The sequence below is a fragment of the Triturus cristatus genome, chromosome 10, assembly GCF_964204655.1.
Source record: "Triturus cristatus chromosome 10, aTriCri1.1, whole genome shotgun sequence".
Classification (NCBI taxonomy): domain Eukaryota; kingdom Metazoa; phylum Chordata; class Amphibia; order Caudata; family Salamandridae; genus Triturus; species Triturus cristatus.
The window spans coordinates 989,386,367-989,403,853 of NC_140593.1; positions in this window are offsets into that span (position 1 = coordinate 989,386,367).

Consider the following 17,487-nt stretch of genomic DNA (forward strand, 5'->3'; position numbering starts at 1 on the left):
TATACTCATTTCAGTGCGCCGCAAGTAGGAGAGTGCCCTATGCCTTTTCACATAACTACCCAGTCCTCTGACGTTCCATGTGACTATCTTAAAGATCCGCATTCGCATAGTCTAGAAGCACCCGGCCGCCATCCACCGCTCGACACTGACCTCACAGTTCTGATACCGACTTCTCCCGCAGTATGACAATTTGTGTATCATCTAAAATTCCCACAACAGAACTTGTAGCAAAACAAGAACGAAACACCTCTGAAGAAAAAAAAAACCCTAACCCTCACCACCCCACCCCAGGCAATCACTTGACAATAAAATACATCCAACTTGTGGTCGCCCACCATCCTGTACTAAAACTACAGAGACACCCTATCCCCACCCCAGTGATCAAACTGGCTGGGGCTGTGGCTGGAGAACTAGAGCTCCACCCCTCACACAAACAAATTATACTAATCCCCCCAATGCGCAGGAGCGAGTCAAGCCGGCACTACCTCCTTCTAACTCAGGGCAGAGACACACACCAGGTCTTACTCCAGCTGTCCTAAAAAGCCCTGAAGTTCCCCCCATAGAGTACAAAGCTGACAATGCAATATGGAGTCCCTACAATGTGTTCTCCGTGACCAGTACCCTGTTACTATAGGCCTCTGGGGCCCATATAGAGCTGCAACTGTACCTTCTGCCCAATCGCATGACATACTTACACACCAGGTCCATGACCAATCACACCACACAAACATCAACTGGCAGTCTCACTCAGATTGAGTTCCAGCAGTCCCCGATGGAGTTGGAACAGCTCCCTCCTCCTTTCCACTCAGAGGGTAGGTCAGCATTGTCCATCTGCTCAGCCGCTAGCAAACCATCCTCCTGTATGACAATTTGTCTCACAGTGCAGCTCCGAACGGATGACAGTTCTTGGGAGTTAACGCAGCGTGCATTCCCTGGTCTCCCTGTGAATCTCCCACGATTAGTTCTCAACGTACCCTGTTCTCTGTGTGATACCTTTCCTATTGCTCAAGCCAGGCCCAAACTCAGGACACTCTCAGAAGTTAGTTTTGCCTTGTGCTATCACTCGCAGTTGACCTGAAAACAACAGCACGTAGGATAGTCCCATATTCCCGAGCTTTTGTTTCTCTTCCACAAACGACTTTCACAGGGATTGCACCTTAAGGGCTAATCTGGGAAAATGACAATACTGTGGTTCTCAAATTTCAAAGTCCCTGCATCACGGGAGGTCCTGAGGATACAGTCTCTGTCTCAGTAATTAAAAATCCCTGCGATGAGAGCCCGCAGAGGGGCCCCCAGTGGGGGACGTTTCACCAGAGCCCAATGCGCACTCTACTGCAAACATATGGGACAGACCCTTTGGCTTGAGGGTGTTGAGAATCCAGTCCTCAAAGAAGCTCTTGGTCGATTCCCCTTCCGCACGTTCAGGGAACCTCACCAGGTGGAGGTTATTATGGCGGGTCCTGCCCTCAGCATCCTCTGCCCTATCCTCCAATACCTTAGCAGAGGCTGTGAGGAGCGCAACCTGATTCTTAAGAGTAGCAATGTCCTGGCCCAGGCTACCAATCGGTTACTTCGCAACTGTTGCCTTCTCAGACGCACTGCATAGGTCTGTACATAGGAGTCCAACTTCAATTACCACAGAGCCAATCTTATCCTCCAAGACAGTGCGGAACCCCTGAATTGCTTCCAGCAAAGCCACTCTCTACGGTTCCTCCTCCTCCAGGCCTGGCATCAGGGCCACATCTGGCGCGTGCTGCACGGTGGCAGGCCCAGCGGCAGAGCGTATTGAGTGATGGTGTTACTCTGCTTTGTCTTTCACCATGATTGGCCCCGGGGGTCACAGCACTGAAGGTACTCAGGGTCCACCTGCCTGCCACCAAGCCTCCTCCGACCAGAGCTGGTGTCCCTCTCTCGGCCGCTCCCAGGCATCAGTCACCATATTTTGTTCGTACCTTGATCCCAGGCAAAGCACCACACTCCTGTCTGCAGGCTCCCACTGGCAGCCTCGTCCTTATTAGAGGTCTCTAGGCAGCCTGCACTCACCAGGCCAGGCGAAATCCTTCAAGGGCCACTGCGACCTGTGCCACCATCAGCGCCCATTGCTCTCAATGCACCCCTCCGTGCTCTGAGCTTTCTCCAGCATTCCTCTGGTGCCAACAGGTTTCCAACAGAGCCACTCAAGGGGGTTACAGACCACACAGGATGTCCGCTTGCCACTCCGTGCCTCCTCTGTAGCTAAGCTCTTCCGAAAGGGAAGTCCGCTCCTTTCAGGTGCAAGATATGGAGGAGCCCCCTTACTGCACCTCTCAGTCCGAGCAGCAATAGTTCCCCATCACAGGCCTCACCGCAGGCCCTGCCTATTGAGGAGGCCGAACCACCCAAAAAGAAGTTGCTGCGGAAGGGGGGCTGCATGGCCCAGTCCAGGTGCCACTCTGCTCTTCCACAACTAGAGCCTCAGGCCACCAACCACAGGACCCCCTTACCTGCTCAATGTCCCAGAGGAGTCTGGCCACCCCTGGGTCTCCAATCGGGCCCGCCAACACCATTATTCTCCCCCAACAGGAACAGGTGCAGGACTTCTCCTTCGCCGGCAGACTTCACGACCCCGCTGAATACAGGGCCCTAGTGCTACTGCCACAGTGGGTCACACAAGTCTCCTCACGCCGCCCGCAGGTAGCACAACGAGCAATGTGTTAGGAGTGTGTGAGTGCCTCCTCCTCCATTTCTCAGTACTCTTGGATAAGGAAATACTTCAGGATTTCTAGGTGGTGATTTTAGATATATTTTTTTGCTGGCCGGTATTCGTAGCAAAGTAAGGTGCAGTTAGGGACTTTCAACAGCCGATACGTGTTTCGCCCTTACATGGTCATCCAGACATGGGCTTCCTCAAGGCTGTAATGAAATTGAATAAGATCTGTAATGTTTTATTCAGGTGGTTAGACAAAGTCACCACCAAGTACTATGTGACAAGGGATAAGTGGTGATTCATTGTGAATTGTATGCCATGCGTTAATATCCGTATGTATAAGGAGTGGCGTGACTAGAAAGACGAAGTGTGACATGATGTGAAAATATTGTGAGAAAGAAGTGAGATTAGAGACATAACAAGGACTTACGAACGAGAGTTTCAGGGATTTGCACCTAATTAGCTATGGTGCTGGCAGTCCATTTCAAACAATAGTGATATGGTATGGTGCACGGTTGGTTACTTATACGTGTCTTATCGTGGATAGAGACTTGATACCATGGCATTCATCTGGTAGAGTATATATGCACCCATGTGTGTGCTGCTATTTTTATTTGTATTTTTTATTTGAAGTGTTTAGTCATACATGAAAAATGGTGTCAAAGGATCAGAGCTCATTCTCTCAATTTGTGGGAAGGACAATATTTCAAAAAATAGTAAAATACCCCTCACACACTGAAACCTGATTCAGTGTCATGCTTCATCATTGGGGTCTTCCCGCCCCTCTACGGGACGGGGCGTGCTACGACTTACGTAGACGCAGGAGCACTTTATTCTGTGATTGGTGAGTATGTGTAGTGCGTGGGATCGTGAAAAGAAAAGGTGAGATGGTTAAAAATTCTCTGGCTAGTGGAACGAAAATACTTTATTGTCTTCCCTGGCTGTCAGGTTCTGCCAGACGAAGTCCTCGGGATTGTGCCGATGCTCAAAGGGGTCCACCTCTAAACTGCCCCCAGTCCGAAGAGCAACAAACTCGGACTAGTGGGATAGTTAAGTGGGGGAAGGAAAGGATGGGAACTGCAGGGAGGGAGACCTGAGGAGACACAAGAACAGTAATTAGTCCTAACTGCCTAGCCACCACACCCGCCTTGCTCGTTTACCTCTAGCTCCACCTTTTGGGGACCCTTCTCCCTACCTGAAAGAAAAAAGGCGGAAGGCTGGCATAGGAAGAGAGGTGAGGGTGAAAGCACACGTCCAACCCAACTGCTAGGAAACGGAAGAGAAGACATACAGTAATTACACCTCTAGATATACAGGGTAGGACCTACTGTTCATTGCCCTAGAGCCCCTCTCTAGACACCTACCCTTGAGTAAGGATGGCTAGCAGTGATGTGCAGACGATCGGCTATCGCTACCCCCTCACACGACTCTCTCTCCTAGTGAAGAAATAAACACAACGAATAACGTAAAACAGGGTCTGATCACCAGACATGCATTATCCTCGTTGGCATCATGATTCTCCCCACGAACATAGAATACGGAGCGAATCAGCTCTTGATGCAAACAGTACACGATTTTAACACACACTTGTTCCAAATGAAGCCAAGGTTTAACGGGAGGTTCCCATCCTAAGACCTTGTGAAGTGGTAGAGAGTATATGAATCTATACAGTGCAGAAGTCTTTCTCTGCCAGAGCCTTTAAAGTACTGACTCAGCAACAGAGAACAAATGCTAGCAAGCCTGCTATTTTACTTAACAACTCGCTCCCCTGCACGAGACGCCAGCCGGCCCTCTCACCAACAGAGGGGCGATTTCAGCTAAGGCAGATATCGAGCGGACTGGCCACTCTAGCAAAGGCACCTTGTACCCGGATATGTCTCTCCGCACGAGATGCCCGACAGCAATCTCACCAACGGAGAAACCGGAAGCTAAACACAGGCTTAGCGGAACACTGGAAACAACGGTGGAGGCTATGGTGCATTATTGTTCCTCTGCATGAAACGCAAGCCTGCAATTTCTCCAACAGAGGAACTCTCAGGAAAACCAGCTCTCCTCCTGATGACTAAGTCTACAGGAACATGTACTCACGGTACCGCACAACACCGGGAAGACTTGGCCCACGGAAAGATCTCCAACGGCGGCAGGATTCAAACTCCATCCGGAACTCGAATCAACGGCCCTGCTGTATCAGCGAGGAACTCCTATATCCGGGTTTGTGCGTAGCGTTGCTCACGTGGGACGTGCTGACGCTACGCATGCCGGGAAAGGTAGTTCGGGCAAGGAGCGCGACATTTCCTGGTAATGCCGGCTACGTGAGGCCATCAGTGTTTACCGGGATCGCTTCGTGACACTGGCTGAGAATAGTAAAAGTGGGGAGGTGTAGATGGTGTACTATAATGAGTCACCTCCTACAAGGTCGACATGTTTCAGAAGCCATCCCCTTGGCTTTCTTCCTGAGGACCAAAAAACCGATCCCTGTTTCACCTCAATGGGTGATAGAATAAATGTATATATCGCCGGTTCACATCGCCGTGTTAGCGGGATATTTACAACGATTTGCTGACAGGCGATGTTAAACCTTCGATATACGGCGATTTAAAGCAATATCGCCTGAAAACCAGCAAAGTCAGCATTGCGCGGAGTAAAATGTTGATAATAGGGAGAAGTGGATGTAACCTTACAATTTACCTCCCATTATGCACATGGCTAAGTCGGAAAATTTCCAGACGTTAGTTTGCGGCGATGTCAGCAGTTAGCGCAGCTTTTTTCAACGCTGCGCGTTGTCTGTGCCGGCTTGTTGATACTGCGATGTGCGGTTAGCGATCAATTTCCCTGTTCTTTCCTGAAGATACACCTACTTTGCATCTCATTAGTGATGCAAAGCGAGGCGTTACTAAACAGGCAGCAAACATGCGCTAATGCATGTTTGCACTGCCTTGTTAATAGGGCGATGGCATTATCTCCGCTTTAGCGGCGAAAAGTGCCGCTAGAGCGGAGATAAAGCCCTTGATAATATGCCCCTATGAAATCTAAATAATGTATTTTCACAACTTCACACAATAAACGAGTCACTGAAAAAAACAAATAAATATAACTTTCTTGCGCGCATGCACACGTGTTAAGAGAGCCAACTAAGCCCAGAGCTGTCAAGTTACAAAGGCCCCTGTGGGGCAGATCTACAAGGACTGGCGCATCTCTGCAAATCAGCAGGGATGCTCCAGTAAACTTGCGACACGCAAAACCAACCTTGCGCCACCACGGATGCGCCTCATTTACAATGTGGCGCACCGTGGCACAAGGATAAGCAGAAGCGTGTCGTATCTGCCTGCGTAAAGTTGGCGCAGTGCTGGAGTCGTGTTGCTGGCACGACGCAACTCCAGCACTGTTTCAAACCGGCCTATCTTTAACATTCTGCGTCACGCCTTACGCCTGCTTAGAGCAGGCGCAAGGTTTTGACACAGCAGTGTCGACAAAGTGACTGAGTGAAATCTTGTAGATTTCACTCAGGCACTTTTCCGAGGCTTTCCTGCGACGGAACGACCACACTGCGACGGTATGCCCACATTATACCTGACGCAGGTATAATGTGGCATTGGGGTTTACGGCGTGACGCATCTCCCTAGATGCGTCACGTTGTAAATCCGTCGCAGCGTGGCGCTTGCTTTACGCCGCCGCTGCGTCACATAAGTGACTCAGCGGTGGCGCAAACGTGTCGCACGGGGCTCGTAAATCTGCCCCTGAGTCTTTAGCTCCCGTTGTCTGGGGGCAGAGCTACAAGGAAGTGCCGCAGCGTGGCACCGCAAGCCCTTTGGCTGCGCCACGCTGCGGCACTTCCAAAGCACAGGGATGCAACATATTTACAAGAATATGTCGCAACTCTGTGCTTCCCCCTGCGCTGGCGCACAAACTGCTGCCATGCGCCAGCGCAGGCACCTTTGCACCATGGTGCAAGGATGCCTGCGTCGTGGGGAGATTGTTTTTGTGCAGGAAGGGGCACCTCCTGCACAAAAACAATCACTACAGGAATGTTCCTCTTTCACTGCGGCCTGTAGAATGCAGCATGCATTGAAAGAGGAAAAAACGAGGAGAAATGAAAACATTTCTCCTCGTTGGTTGTGCCTCGCTATGGAACGCCCCTTCAACGCAAAGTGCTGTGCGTTAAGGGCCTGTATTTACAAGGAGAGGAAAAGTCACGCAGGGTGGCTTTTCCTCTCCTTGTAAATATGAAGGAGCCCCCTGCGCCACCAGCACGTCACGAAAAGTGGCGTGCTGGTGGTGCATGGGGCTTGTAAATCTGCCCCCTAGTTTCTTAGGCCTGGCCTACAGGCAGATTCAATGTCTCACCAGCCTCGAATAATTTTTTTTAAAAACAACAAATAAAAATGCGTATGCATCTCTAAAGGGGCTGTGGGTCAGCCCTCTTGTTCTATTCAACTGCCATTCTCATTTTGCTTCCACCCACCATACCATACAGCATGGATTAATGGGTCAGCCCACTGGCTTTCTTGCACTGCGTGAGACTGCATTGTTTTCTGATCATATGTCCACATTGGCCTTAAAAAATGCACTTCAGTGTCAGGGCTGATAAGTCAATATTCTTATTGCAAGCATACGGCCGTGACCTTTAAGTCGTAGCACGTTTTGTTTTTTTTGTATTTTTTGTGACTCGTGCTTCCATTGAATATTTACAAATAACCTGTGCCCGAGCTTGCAAAGGCCAGCTTGGTTTTGCCAATGATTGTTTTCCCTGCATTCTGGTTCCAGAATGCAAAGCGAGATGTCCGGGTGTGTTGTTTACCCACACACACAAACTGTGGTTCACATTGAAATGGGACCGGGCGCACACATTGTTCTCAGCCACTCGCCATGCCCCGTTTATTGTGGGTCCTGTCTTCACTTGCCAGGGGAGAGGGTCTCACCCTGCAAATACACACAAGAGGCTCGCAAATTACAATTTAGTTGTATTCCTGATGACCACGTCAGACGCAAATAAATTGGGTGCCACATGGACGAGGTACAACACTCCCTTGTGTCTCTGGTTAACAGCACTACCTGCTGCGACACTTTAAGATTAACACTTCATCTGCCGCCAGCCTTCCGTGTTAGCGCCCGCGGTACCTGAGACCATTGTCCTGTGCCGTCTTCACACGTTGTTGATTACGGATCGTTGCTCTTTGAGCGGATGTACTTCCAGGGGGCCGGAGAGCCGGTGCCTGCCGGCGCAGACTGGGGCAAAGGAGGGGTCAGTGTTAACCCCGAGTCCAAGGTCAGCGGGTGGGGCACTCGACGAGGTGTTAGAGGAGGTGATTTCAGTGGGATTCCGAATGCAGGGCCATTAATTACCCTTCCGGGTAAACAGGCCTTTCCTCCTGGGGGGGGGGATAGAGTCAATTGTGCAGTGCCCCCCCCCACACACACACATCGCGAGGGTGGCATTTTAGGGTCCTTTGCACACTTGCTCCAATAATGCTCTCCATTGAGTGCACAACTTTAAAATCCCTTTAGTTTTAGGGAACTGCGACAAGTAAATCAATTTTGGTCGTGGAAACACCCCTCTTCAGGGCCGGCTTTAGCACTGGCGGCGCCCAGTGCGTCAATGTTTTTGGCGCCCCTCCCCATGACCACCTGCGCAATGAATTCCCGCACTACCACCACCCCTTAACAGTCTCCATAACCACACTTACTCAGATCCATTGAATTCGTTTTATAGTGTCACTCATAAAAGTGAAGGGTGTCAGAGCACTTTACATTGCACACACATTACTCAACCATATGTGTGTAAATCAATGTATAGGAAACATTACATAAAACAGAGTGGGAGGATTTATATATCATCCATTCTGGTAGGCAGAAAAGTTTAGAGGGGCTTGGTCTGGAGAAGCACAGTCTCGGAATTTAAAACAAAGACCATGGTTGGGGATTATCTTTAATAATTGGATTTGACTTCTACCCAAATCAAAACAAAGTCTCCAACGAAAGCAGTAACCCCCTGACCTATTTAACTTATGTTCACTTCGTGATTTGCATGATGCACATTCTTTGCAGCAGGCACATTAACCCTCTGCACTAACTTATGATGAATCAAAACATCCCCCAGTCAAAACTTCCACTAGACAAACTTCTTTCTCTCTCCAGGAAGAACATCACTCCCAGGAGTAGGCTTGGCATTTTTATTGTTGGCTAAAAAATGCTGGAGGTCAGGAACGCTGCTACGGGTGCTTTTAAAAACAATATAGTCTAGCAAACAGGCGCCCCCATGCCAAGCCAGCACCCGGTGCGGTGGCACCGGCCACACCGCCCTAAAGTCGGCCCTGTCCCTCTTCAAAGGTTTAGTGGAAGTCAGAAGCTCTTTTCTTCCGGTTATACGCCTGCAATCGAGAACACTCTCTTCCTACATACTTGGGGGCTTATTAACAATCCAGGCGATAAAATTATCGCTGCTTTAGCGGCAGAAAACTGCCGCTAAAACGGCAATAATGGGCTTGATAATATGCTCTATGGAATTCGAATTGAAGCCCATGTTAAATGTGAAGGACGTCTAACATGGGCTTCGATTGGAATTCCATAGAGCATATTATCAAGCTCATTATCGCCGCTTTAGCGGCAGTTTTCTGCCGCTAAAGCGGCGATAATTTTATCGCCTGGCTTGTTAATATGTCCCCAAGCTCGTGCACTCTTGTCAGTATTTTTAAAACACACCTTCAGATTCAGTCAGAAGGTAAACTAACGTCACTTACCTTCTTTAAATATGATGATGTGTAGTCTTAACATGTGTATGTAACTCCTGATAGAGTCACTGATTAACCCTGGCATTAGGTATCTCTGTAACACTAGCCATGGTACATTGTTAGGTATGTGGCCTACTCGGGTCTTTCTTAGGCCCCTAAAATATTTTCATTACGTAGGCGTAATCGAGTAATTTCTGGCATTTTTAACTATGCTTTTGAACATTACACCGGTCAAGTCAAGTCAAATATACTTTTATTTTGGATTTTGTAAAAAAATGCTAAAAGAGTGGGGAAACCACCATTAAAAAAGAATACATGAAATATACATTTTAAGAACTTGTGTTAAAAAGTGAAAAGACAAGAAGAACGTTCTGCGAGCAGTTGACATTAATTGAGTTTAAAAAGTTAGGACATACCGTCAAGGCAATATAAATAGGAAAATGTAAAGACTATATACTAGGGCAACTTAAGTTAGTTCACTTTTACTGTCCTGTTCTTTTGAGGCAATTTTCAGGAATTTTATGGCTCTTCAAGACAGTTGGATCAATGACCCTCCAGGACATTGAATGACTGTGGCTCTGCAAGTTCTTATTTGTTCCTTCTTTAACATTACACCTGGTCGCATAATTAATAGACCGTTCACGCAAAAATTCTGTTGTTGTAGCATGGAGCAACAGCCACCAGTTGCTGTAGTTCACCGCACTTGTGTTTTTGTGCACAATTTGTTTAGTGCAAAATGCGTCCTTGATGCAGTTCGCACACTAAAAACTGAGGGGCATATTATCTAGGAAGTGGCGGTGAGAGGCGTTAGCCTCCTTGGCTTAACGCCTCTCATCGCCACTTCGGAAATGCCAGGCTGCACCATATGTGTGCTGCCTCATGCAGCACACATGTGAGTTACAAAATGGAATTTTAAAAAAAGGTTTGTTTATGTACAGGAAGTGACACCTTCCTGTACAGAAACAAACCTTGGCATTTTGATTTTTCCAGGCAGCACACATGGAAAAAGCAAAAACGAGGAGAAATGAAGCATTTCTCCTCGTTTCGCCACCTTAAGACCAGGATTTTCCTGGTCTTAAGTTCGGCGCTGCCACCTATTATTGCCTCTCTTGATAATAGGTGGCAGCGTCAAAGTGAATGGGTGTTGAGGTGGAATACCCACCGCAACACCCACTGCACGCCCCTTTCACGCTAAGTTTATCGTGAAAGGGGCACTATTACCAAGGCAGCGTTAAGCCACTTAACGTGGCTTTTAGCCACGTTATGTGGTTTAACGCTGCCTTGGTAATAGGGCGCTGACCCTATCGCCACCACAACATCACAAAAAGTGACGTTGTGGTGGCGATAGGGGCTTGGTAATATGCCCCTGAATTTCCATTTCATATAATTTTGCATAATTATGCAAAAATAAATGACACAATTTTACACAACCCTAGTCTTTCTTCAGAGCTCAAGTTTTCCAGATACATTTACTCATCCTAAAAGAAAAGATTTCAATTGCCATGGCTAAAAACAAGCACTTGTAAAGACAATAGGTCTTGCCTTTGGGACGTGTTGACTTTGCTAATGGTTTTCAGCCATACTATGCAACATAGCTAAAAAAAGCGGCATCATTTTGTAGGCACATGCACCATGTATGCTTGTGTCTACAAATTGATGTGAGTGCTTTTTTTTCTTTTTGTTTTCCGTTGGATTGGTAAATAAAAAGTAACAAAGTAGTTATTTGTTTTGTAAGCAGGTTGGGGGCATGGGAAGCAGCACAGAGGGCGGGGGAAAGCACAACGGAGGGCGTGGGTGGGATCAATATGGAGGGCAATGGCCAGAAGCAACACAGAGGGCAATGGTGGGGTGCAAGTAACACAAAGGGCATGGATGACAGAAGTGACAAGCAAGAGCAACGTGGTAGTGGGATGGGGCTGAGGAGATGCACACAGGCGAGCTAGAGCAACAGAGAGACGCAGAGGGGGCAAGAGAAGTATACGAGGGAGGCAGCTGGAAAACACATGCACTCTCATGGGGTGCTTAAACAAAACAAAAGATGTACAGCAAGTAAGCATCAAAAGGACATAAGTAATGAGTCCATACTCCATAGGAGGGACAAAACAAGAAGAGGAAGGAAAGCCCACACATGGCAATGAATACAATGCAAGCTAATGAGAGTGACAACATAGCCCGCCAATGGCAAGCAATGAGTGAGCTGTAGGTCCACTTTAAGCTAACAATAAGTCTTTTCACCAACAGCTTTCACTGTCTGATGGGTGGAAACTAAAAATGGTGAGGCCACCAACAATGGCCTTTTGTGAAGTGTGCCTACGTGCATTTGTACATATGTGTATAGGTAACAAGGTGTAAACCTAGACTGGTTTCATTATATTTTTCAATGTATTTAATAAACTGCATTAATACGATTAAGGCTGAAAAACAATGCAACATAAATAGTATATTCTCTCTCTACCCTAGAACCAGGATCTCTCTGGTATGTACTTTCTTTAACATAATTTATCATTGAGAAATGTGAATCATTTAGAAATCATTGGATTATATATACATTTATTTCCTGTCAGACATTAGTAGCAATGGCAATGTTAAAAGTGCCTGTTCAAACCTGCAATGATTGTTAAATTGTATATGTTTAAATCCAGTGGTCGAAGTGGGCTGGATCAGCAGGGCACGGCATGCCCCTCCTTTTTTAATTTAATTGTGTTCTGCTACTTTTTTTTTTTTTTTAAATGCGTCCCAGGACAGAAGAAATAGCCAAGGCCTATAGATAAGGCTCGGCCGTTTGCGGACGGGTAGGGAGGCCAGAGAAGGAAAAGGACTCTTGTCTCTTCCTCCTTGCTCAAAGACAAGAACTGTGTCCATGTCTCCTACTCTGACACTGGCAAGCTGCAACCCCCTCCCCCCCTTCCTCCTATTGCCTCTCGTTCTGTCTCGCTCCTCCTCACTTGCTGAAAACTCTCTCGTTCGACTGTGAAATGGATCCAAAAACAGAAAGAATCACTTTTGCTGAAAAAAAATGTCGTATTTTTCTGACATTTTCCTATTCCAAAGTGCAGCCTCAGGATGAAGAGCAAAAAACACAACATGAAAAATAAAAAAATTAAGCAAGACGGAGTGGTCACAAAGTGGCCAGATTGGATTTATTCGCACCCAAACGCATTAGCACCACTTTACAGAGGTTGCCAGTGAAGCGCTACTTTTGTTTTCTTATCTTTCTTTAAACAACTTCAGTGCTTTAACTGGGCCGGTACTCGCCGGTACCGAGTTCCGGAACTTCTTAGATTTATCACTCTGAGTTCCGGCACTTCTCTACTGCACTGGAGAGTACCGGTGCTCATGAAAAGGTAGGCTCATTGGCTGTGCTGGGGAGCAGCAGTGGACCGTGTCTCTGGCAGCCAAGGCGCTGCTTCTGCAGCCCTGATCTGAGCCCCAGCTGAGCTATTCAGCAGGGCTCATTTGAATAGTGTCCGGGTGCTCACCATCATGCTGTGCTTGACAGAGCAGGATCCATTGAGGCCCTGTGCTGTCAATCACATTCACAGTATCCTGTGTATTCATGCAAGCACAGGAATCGTGTCAGTCCCTGGCACTGCCGGGCTACGGCCAGTCCGGCCCTGGTGGCAATTCAAAAATCCATGGTAGGTGAAGATGGCTTTTTATCTTACCTGAGTCTTTTGTGTGTCGGCTATGTTTGTGTGTATGTCAGTTTTTGGAAGAAAATGTGAAAGAAAGAGAGAGAGAATCCAGACACTCTCAGGAGGTATTTTAAAGAAAATGTGTGACACTTTGTGCATGTCTGCTCTGCCACAAAGATTCATAAAGAACGTACAAGGAAGGGTTGGTGGGTGGGTGAGTGGATGAGTGAGTGGATGGATGAGTAAGCCAGGGTGGATGTATAGATGGATGGATGGATGGATGAGTGAAAGCATGCATGGGTGAAAGAGGGTGGATGATTGGATAAATGGGCGGATGATGGGTGGATACGTGAAATATTGGATGGATGAATAAAAAGGTAGGGCGGATGGATGAAAGGGTGGCTGATGGATGAGTGAAAGGAGGGATTGAGTGAAAGGGTGGATGGAATAAAGGAGTGAAGGGGTTGATAGATGGATGAGCGAAAGGTTTGATGGATGAGGGAAAGGGTGGATAAAGAGATGGATTAGTGAAAGGATGAATGGATAGGTTTGGAGATGGCTGGATAGGTTTGGATATGAAGAGTGGATAGACAGAATGGTGTAAAAATGAATGATTGGTGAAACACTGAATAGCCAATAGAATGTAAAGGTTAAATGGTGGACATCAGCAGGTAAATTGTAGGATGAAAGGATGAATGGATAGATTGATGAAAGAGACAACAGATATCTTCTGGGGAGGGTCATGATGAGTTGTTTCATTTGCTTGGTGCCATAAGAGCTTTGCTGCGACGGGGGGGGGGGGGGGGGGGGGCGTATTTTCAGTTTCTTCCTACTCGCGTGCTCAAAAATATGTGCCAAACAGCTATTAACAGTATGACATTAAGAAGGTGCAACCATTGCAAAAAAAGGAAATGTTAATATATTATCGCATTTCTCTTTTATTTTGTGTAATGAGTTAACCTGCTTTGTTTATATAAACACTTTCTCATGTTTTATGGTGTGTGCTGCAACTAATATAGAAGTCGTTAAGTATCATCATGCTTTGCCCTTAGCCCCGCCCCTTGCCACGCCCCCTCACTACACCTCTAGCTCATTTTAATGAGTACCTGCACTTATCTTTTCCCATCTAAAGCACTGAACAGCATTGTCTCCCCCTGGAAGGGAAGTGCACCATTCCTGGAGGTACTGCAATACCTAGTTGACGCGTGGAGTGAGAAACGATTAATGTGATCCATATCTGCTGTTTTTTTCTTATTTTAGTTTATAACATGTGTACACTGACTCTTTGTTCGGGAATGTGGCCTTTTTAAACCATACTGATTACGTTTTGTAAGGATTTAAGCAATGGACATTGAATTGGGTCCCTTCCGTGCCCTGTAGCCATGTCTTTACATTTTCAGGCAAAAACACTCATTGATTTCATGCAGCAGTGAGAAAGGTGACCAGTCAACCTTTGCAAAGGGCCTTTCACTTGGCAGCAACACAAGTATATTTTTTTGTAGCTTTTGATCCATTTGCGCTACAAACAATTTTTTTGTTAAAATCATCAGAATATGCAGCAGATTATATATTGTGTGGCAAATATAGCAGAGCCATAATTCTGTGGCAAACGTTAGCAAATTAGGATATTTTGCCATTTATGTTTGAACTGCCCTTGTGGAAAAAGGGAGAAGTGCTGATGACAGAACCTGCATTACTCGTTGATAAATGTCTGGTGATTCCACTTTTAAGCGTATTTCAGACAATCTGTGATTAAAATACATTCACAAGGTGGGATATATTTCCAATGTCAATAACTCATATTAAACCTTAAATAAACATGCATATCCATTGGTTGCATTATATAATATAATAATCTGTAACTGGTCAGTGAAATGCCAAACAAATACTAAAAATTGAGATGTTTTGCTCTTTCTGGCCACACCTCTGACTCCACCCACTGATCCAATCCTCAGGTTATTCCCACCCTATGATTCTCCGCCCACAGTTCGCCTACTTTTTCCCCCACTTCGACCACTGTTTGAATTTCACAATTCATTGCATATTCACTTTACATGAGAAATAACAGACTATGATACGATTTAAGTATTTAGATTAGACTCTCAGAAAGCATTATCACTGTGATTGCAGAAAATGGTGGACCAATTGTGACACGTCTGCAGAACGCTGGCACTCTTGTTGTTTTTAAATGGTAGGAGTTCTCAACACGTATATTTTTACTTTAACCCCTTTGCCGCGGCACGAATTCCGCTGCGGCGCTGGGGGGGTTCGGGGTCAGCGCGGCGCCGCCATGCTCGTGACGGAACCACTCCGTCATGAGCCGCGTGCTGTGCTCATGACGGAGTGGTTCCGTCACGACTCCGCCCACTCGCATTATTCGCCCGCACAGGCGGGGAATCAGCGCCGCGTGGGCGGAGCGCCGCAACGGCCGCAGCATGACGGAACCACTCCGTCATGAGCACACGGCGCCCGTGGCTCATGACGGAGTGGTTCCGTCATGAGCAGGCAAGGGGTTAAATAGACAAGCTAGCCCATGGACTCTATGGTCCTGATGAAGGCAGAAGCCAAAACGTGTTGGCCATGTTTTGCACAAATATGATAGAGTAATAAAGTCTCACTGTGGACAACAGCTGCTGTGCTGCCCATTTCCAACCAGGGAATGGAGGGCTGGATTCGAAGAGAACCCAATATGCAGATTTATAGGTATATATGCATATATATACATATGTGTGTGTGTGTGTATGTGAGAATATAATAATATATATATACACACACACATACAAAGTAATGTTTAAATGTTTTAAGCAAATGCATAGCATAAGCAAATATATGCTTACATATTGTCTAAAAAAATACTGATTTGCAATGAAAGGACATGGATATTAATGTATGATAAATATGTCAAAATATAATGTTGTGGTTTGAACTTTTATTGTTGTGGTTTGTAGTGATTTTTAGAATTCTATGTGGTCATCCCAAAACACTCTGATGTCACTGGAAGTGTTCTTTGGGAAATCAGTTAGCTGAAGTTCTGTTTGACTTGCACCTTGGTGATGTTCCTGCCCACTAATAAAAACATGCTGAACTCACAACCGTTTTGGAGATTTTTTGGGCACATACATTTAAGGGGCATATTATCAAGGACGGCGTTAAAATTATCGCTGGTTTAGCGGCAGAAAACTGCTGCTAAAGCGGCGATAATGGGCTTGATAATATGCCCTGGAGAATTACAATAGAAGCCCAGGTTCACACCAGAACATGGACTTCTATTGGAATTCTCAAGGGAATATTATCAAGCCGATTATCGCCGCTTTAGCGGCAGTTTTCTGCCACTAAACCGTCGATAATTCTTAACGCCGTCCTTGATAATATGCCCCTAAATTCTTTAGGACTATCTCTGATAATAACTTGACAAGTCTCATTTATAAAGGAGAACCTCAGAACCCAGCCGTAAAAACAACGAGGCATATTATCAAGGGCAATATCGCCGCCTTAGCGGCACTTTTTGCCGCTAAAGCTGCAATATTTTTATCGCCCTATCAAGCAAGCTGTCGCTAACAGCTGTTAGGGACAGTTTACTGACAATAGCGTCCCTTGTCAGCACGCCTCCCATCGCATCGCTAATGAGATGCAAAGGAGGCGTGCCTGACAAGACTCCCTTGGGAAAATGTCGCTAACCCAGCTTCGTCATATTGACAACAAGGGTTCGTGATATTTAAAATCACGTTAAGTCTGCCTTAACGCAGGAATTTAACGTCTGTTAAATTCCTGACTAAGGCATACCTAACATGGGGGGTGGATTGTGTGGTTAAGACCACAGGCCCTATCATCTAGGATCATGGTGGAAAACGGCGATATCCCCACTATCTCTGGAATTTTAATTGCCTCGGCGATGCGCTTTGTTGATAACGCGCTAACCGTGCGATAAATTCCAGAGATACCCGGCGATAAAAATGCAAGCTCTAAGCGTGCTTTGCGATATTTATCGCCATCCCTTGATAATATGCCCCAACATTTCTAAGTTTCTGCTCTGGTGCTTAGAAGGTATGATTGAAAGCTTATAGCATTATCAAATATAGACATATGTTTAGCTTCTATCACTGATTTTGCACATATGCAAACCATCAAGGGGCATATCATCAAGGCCATGCGATAATTATCGCTCAGCGCTCTTAGCGCGATGATAATTATCGCCGGCTAACTCTGAATTTGATCGCGGAGATAGTGTGCTATCAGCAACGCTTATCTCCAAAGCGATAAAATTCAGAGCGCAAGCTGCCAATTATGCGATTATCGCTGGAAATACAGTGATAATCGCACAAGGTTTGGCGAAAGCTTGCTGATAGGGCAAGGCATACTTAGCCATGATATTCACCTTACATAGGATATCATGACTAAGTCAGTTTTGAAGCAGGCGTAAGGAAATTAGCGATAACAG